Raw genomic sequence first — 6398 nt, forward strand, 5'->3', positions numbered from 1 at the left:
AAGCAGAGGGAGAAAAAATTATTTGGGGGCACACCTCCCCAGCAGGAAAGTCCCACCCGGCCAGAGCCCCATTCAACTTACCCCTGTTCCTACCTCTGCAGCAGTGTCCCTCACTGCAGGGCCTTGACCTAGCTCTCACCTCTTCCCTCCTCCATGGACCTGTTGGGCTAGGGCATATGTGTGCGTGCACATGAGCACTCAGCCCCCATCCCAACCTCAGATCAATTCCAAGAGGCTCCAAGATTTCCTGGTGGATTGAGATCCACTGTTTGGTGATTATTGGTTTAGAAGAATGCTTCATTGGGCATTTGAGTAAATTCAATTTCTCCTATTCTACTTCATATTGAAGTTTGCAAATTCATTACAATGACAGATCCAATACCAATGTGTTACGACGGAGGGAAACAAAGAGTAAACCATGAAAACATGTCTTTTTTGTCCTTTCATTCTTTTTAATAAGTAGGTGCAATATAAACATAGATCCAATACTGTGTTGAGAGCCTGTTTGTCCATTAACCTTGGATAAAACTGGTCCTTTAATGAGCTTTCCTGTTTTGAACCTGACATTTACTTTCTCTACTCATTCAATAACATTTTCAGATTCTGTGCTCCTTCAAATAACCCCTGACAATGATACTGAGGAAGAATGAGATGAGTCAAGAAATTAGGAAATCTGGAGAGGACACATGTAGAGCCTCACTCACAACAGTACATTAGTACAACAGATTAGCAAGAGATTAGCATCCTGATGCAGGGCACCAGAGGCTGGAGAACATCATGCCTTGTGGCCACTTCTCAATCCTGTACTATCAATATTACAGAGTAGGACTCTGTAGATATTAAAAACTATCTAGCTGTTTTGTGAGCTTTTTCTATAAAGAATGTTCTAAGGCAGAGATGTCAGAGATACAGCACATGGAGCCCCACTGTCTGGGCCACAGTCCTGCTCTCAGTCTCAGAGCTCACCTATGTATGGCACACACTGAACCAGCCTGTGTAGCCTGGTTCAGATGGAGTGGGCACTACATGAGCTGGATCTGACATGTGGGAGAGGAAGGGAGGGGGTTTCATGAGCCCAATCTAACGCATGAACTGGCCCCACACTCAGACAGGACAGCCCAAGAAGCCAAGCGAGTTTGACACCCCCACTCAAAGGAGCAAGTTATTGTAAAACATCCATGTAGATGACTACTACTCTGCAAGCAAAATGTGAACTAGTACTTTAGACTGTACCTTTAGGAAGGCAGAGGAGATGAAGATAAAACAACGTACTGGTAAAAATGTCTCTTTCATATAAAGCTGAAATATACTCTACAAGATGTCTATCTAGTAATATGTACCTACATTTTCAGTGGCTCAAATAACAAAGGAGGAGTGGGGGTGGAAATCTTCTTTGGAAACGGTTTAGGATCTCCATCCTGATCTCTTGTTTGTGTGAATCTGCCTTTGGAATGTTTAGGCATAGAATAAAATACAGACTTCTTGTTCCTCGAAGATCAGTTTTCCTGGCTTGAAGATGGTGGCATGTTGCAATGTTCATACTCCCACACTCAAGTGTTTCAAATGACAGGAAGAGGAAGGGAAAAACAATCAGCCATATTGATTTTGGAATTCCACTTCAGTCCAAGTATTAAGTTGGGCTGGATAGCTCTGCCTAACTTTCCTGCTTCTGTTATAGCATTGATCCAACACTTCAAAATTTCCTCCCACTTCCCTATGAAGAACCACATAGCAGATGTAGTTAAGTTTACTTGAGAGATAAAGAAGGTTTCCATGCAGTAATGCCTTTGATTCATGTCATTTAGCTAACTGGATGTCTCTTATATAATTGTTATTATCTGGATCAAAAAGAATACCAAGATCCACCATAGAATCTATATTTCCTTTTGAGCTGCAAGGTCAACTTAGTCCTTGAATTTACCATATTTTTGCATACAACAAACATTTCTTCCAAAAAGTAGCTGCTGAAAATTGAAGTGTGCATTGTACATGAGGAAATACAGTAACAATGATTTCTGCTACCTAAGCTCCTGTCTGGTGAAAGTGAAAGTAACTGCACACGATCTATAGGGAGCAGAACAATGAGCTGGTTTGGCTTCCTAGCTGTTGCTATTCAGTTACTCTGAAGGAAAGATTTTTTTTTTCATTTGATTGTTCAAAAAAAATGTGTTTTTTATGACAGGTGTGTTGTATGTGAGAAAATACAGTGCTTACTTAAAGGAAGTTTCCATGGCAACAATCAGCAATGAGTCTACACAATGAATATTTAGTGATAACAAGTATCTACTTTTCCTGTGGATTAGTTTTCCATGACCTCAAGTGGAACAGGTGTTGCCACAGAGTTATATATAGCTCATGGCTTCATTTCAGGCTGTTCTGAGATAGGTAGAGGAAGCATCTCTTGTGACAAAGGGAAGGAAAGAAAATCTCTCTAAAAAATGTCCAAAGGATCTTCTGATCTAAAATAACACAGCAAGTAATAGCCAGACTGACCACTGATGCCTGGCTTAACACTGATGTGGTGGTAAAAGATGAATTTAGAATTGTTAACTTTATTATTTACAATAATACATAATTTAAAACAAAGATTTGGGACGTTCTCAGTGATGACAGAACAAAGAGCAATGGTCTCAAGTTGCAGCAAGGGAGTTTAACTTGGATATAAGGAAAAACTCTCTCATTAGGAGGGTGATGAAGCACTGGAAGCCATTATGTAGAGAGGTGGTAGAGTCTCTATCTTCGGAAGTTTAAGACCCAGCTAGACAAAGCCTTAGCTGGGATGATCCAGTTGGGGATGATCCTGCTTTGAGCAGGGGGTTGGACTAGATGAATTCCTGGGATCCCTTCCAACCTTAAGTTTCTAGGATTCTATGGGGGTTTATACAAGTACCTTTCCATCCCACGATGTGCCAGAGATCTGCTGCTGACACCCATTGCGCTCACCACATGCAGTTGTATAAGTGGCGAAACAAGTGTCAGTGCACAGAAAATGGCAGTGGTGCGCTTTTGAACTAAAGCGCCTCTGAGGTGTTTAGTTCAAAAGTGCGCCGCCGCCATTTTATTTGTGCCAATGCACATTTCGCCACTTACACAGCTGCATGCGTCACAGCACTGGGAGCTTTTCAAAGCACCTGGCACTGTAGTGCTTGTATGTGTAAAAAAGCCCTATGATTTTAAGTATAATTTAGGACAAATTTCCTTGCAGTAGACTTGCTTCTTTTTCAAGGACTAGTTGAGATGCATACAGAGTCTGCATAATACTCATTAAACTAGTCTCAAAGCACAGTTCTTCCTCAAAACAAAGTATTCTGAGTTTACTCTTCATTGGGCCTAAGTCCATGTCCAAAAGACCTGCCCTACTTTCCAAGGAAGATGAGCATATGCAGCACACACTGTATCTCCTAAGCTCTCTGGTCCCTTTTGAAGACTTTACACTGGAAAAGATCTGTATTATGTTGGATTTGCCTGAACCTCATTTTACTGCAAAAACTGAATCATGGAGATGTTCTCCTATAGACCCTGAGAATCAGAATCTGTAGACTCTAATACCTTTTATCTTCTTTTTCAGTTTCTCAAATTTGTAGGTGGAAGGAAAGAGAAATTAGTCTCTCAAGAGGCTGACACTAAGTATAAATCTAACTAAAAGGGTTTTCCCTTTTTCATTTTAGAACAGGTAGGACAATAACAGCTACTGGACAATAGGACAATAACAGCTAGGGCAATAACAGCTATTGCTAAGATATCACACAACAGGGAATCTGACAGAACTGCAACTGCTACTATACTATAGAAATAAAGTGTAATACCTGGAAAGGGTCATTCTTCTGAAATGACCCCTGAATTTTATGGGCATTTCCTAAACCCCTTTTGTAGTAAGAGATGGGAGAACTACTGGATACATACCTTGCTGGGGTCATCTGACCCCAGCAGCCGTTCCTGCCTAAGAGCAGGGGAGCTGGACCTGATGATCTCATGAGGTCCCTTCCAGCCCCTAACTTCTATGAATCTGTGATTCTGAACAGACAGCAGATATTGTTTCATTGACCACACCAGATACAGGGGGTGATTCACAACCTTTCCCACAGATGTCATTAAGGGAAATGGTCTGGAACAAGGCATAGGGATGCAGGCAGAGACAGGATCTTCTGCCCGTTCTCTTGTTTTTCCAGGATTGGGCCTAACAAAGGATAAATGACAGATCAGTGAGGCATGGATGCCCTGAAATATAAGCTGGGTCCTGTTAGCCCTGAAAGAGGTCAGCAGAGAGAGCAGGATCCTACTAGTTAGGTACGTAATCATGACAGCTTCCATGTAAACAGTGTCCTCTTACCCAATGGATGGGGTAGAATGACAGCATGTGCAGTATCCATGCCATTATCTTGGTAGACAGAGCAGGGTCTGGCCAGTCCATCAGGAAAGGGTTCAGAATTCTAACTGGTCTATTCCTAAGGCTATCTGTGAGGAGTTCCTACAAGTAACACCTCCCCAGACTGGAAGCTGCTGCAGCCAGCTACCATTGCATCTGAGGGTTTCAGCAAGTTTGGTATAATACCCCTGCAGATAAATAACAACTGGAGACTGCCAAGCATCTGATAAACCAAGTAGATAAAGAATGGAAAATGTTCCTGTCTGCCTGAAGCAAAGGGGTTTTTTTGGTGATATCTTTTCAATAAAAGATTTCCAATAAAAGAGGTCACCCCTAAAAGCCTTGCTTCTCACAAATTTCCTAGACCACTGTGGCCTCAAGAAACACTACCACCCTTCCTGCTTCTGTTTTGCTGTTGCTCTCTGAGACCAGGGACAGAAATTACACATAAACAGGTACAAGTTTAGAAACTGGTTCAAAACCTGTAACATAACAGAAGTTCAGTGCACAGAAACTGTTTTCAAAATCACTGAAACTGATTTAAGATAAACCTGTATGGATGTAGTATCAGACTTAACTGATTTAGGCTAAATCAGTTTATCTTCTGTCCCAGTTCTGCCCCAGATTCAAGTTAACTCACAGTCCCCCAGCATCCCAGGATGCTTTGTACTTCCTGCAACCCGCCCACCCCCCTCACAGCTTGGGCCAAAGCAGCCAGCCCACTCTATCTGTTCCAGCTGAGCAGGGAGGCATGCTCTAGTGCTCCCCAGCTTCTGGCCTGGGCCACAGCAGGCATGTTGCTACATTTCTGGAATTAAAAGTGAATGTCTCTTCACTTGCTTATTGGTTCAATCTATGCAATTTAGACTAACCTACAAAGATTGACTCTCTACTAACCTACAAAGATTGCCTTTTGACTCTCTGTACTTAGCCTGAAAGAGAACTAGTAATAATAAAGCCTTCTTTCAGCTACTGGAGGCATAATGAACTGGGTGGCTACCCTACATTTTTGCAGGTATAGCCAGTCCTAGTCTGCTTTGATCTGCAAAACAAGATCTGCCCCTAGAGCTGCAAATTCACCATCGAGAAAAATAACAAGTCAGTTAAATTTGATGCAAGATCATATTTAAAAACATATTGTAGTTAGAACTAAGAAGTCATTTTGTGTATGTGGTGCTTATGAAATGACTACCATACCAATGAATGCTACCAGTGCTAAATTTCCATACAGCACTGTCCAAGGAGTGCTGGCCTAAACCAGTGAGTTCTCAAGCTTTCCAACCATTTCTTCCATCTACACTAGAATACTCTCTTGCCATGTTCTTGATTTGTGCTAGTTTCCTAAGTGACCAATCTCTCTGCAATCTTGAATGTAAACAACCAACCAGTGTTTGTTTCACAGCTGATTCATTTTTTCCCCTCATAACTTATTACTAGTTATATTTGTTATTACTATTCATATTTGTTTAACTGTAGAGGAACAGCCATTAAGAGTATTAAATGTTTTGAGTATCTGTGGTTGTTATGGTATATTCTTATCCTGAAAGCACTCTTACCATGAATACTAGGAAGGGAAAAAACCTAGTTTTTAAAAATACACAGTATGGAGCCAGAGTCTACCATAGTATAAGTAAATACAACTCTTTACAAGTCAATAAATGTGTACCTTTCTACACTATAGATGAACTAGAGGAAAGTGATACTCAGAACTTTAGAAAAGTACTTTTCTTCATAATCCGCCCTCCCACATACTATTTTTCTCTGTTTGTCTGAAATCATAATTTCAGAATACATAGATCTCTACAGTGCTTCTTACCTCCTCTGTCATAGTTTCATAGTTTCTAGGGTCAGAAGGGACCTGAGCAGATCATCAAATCCAACCCCCTGCCATGGCAGGAAAGAGTACTGGGGTCAAACGACCCCAGCTAGGTGTACATCCAGCCTCCTCTTAAAGACCCCCAGGGTAGGAGCCAGCACTGCTTCTCTTGGAAGCTGGTTCCAGGTCCTAGCCGCCCTGACCATGAAGTAGCGC

Source organism: Crocodylus porosus, unplaced genomic scaffold, assembly GCF_001723895.1.
Source record: "Crocodylus porosus isolate Cpor-Errol unplaced genomic scaffold, CroPor_comp1, whole genome shotgun sequence".
Taxonomy (NCBI): domain Eukaryota; kingdom Metazoa; phylum Chordata; order Crocodylia; family Crocodylidae; genus Crocodylus; species Crocodylus porosus.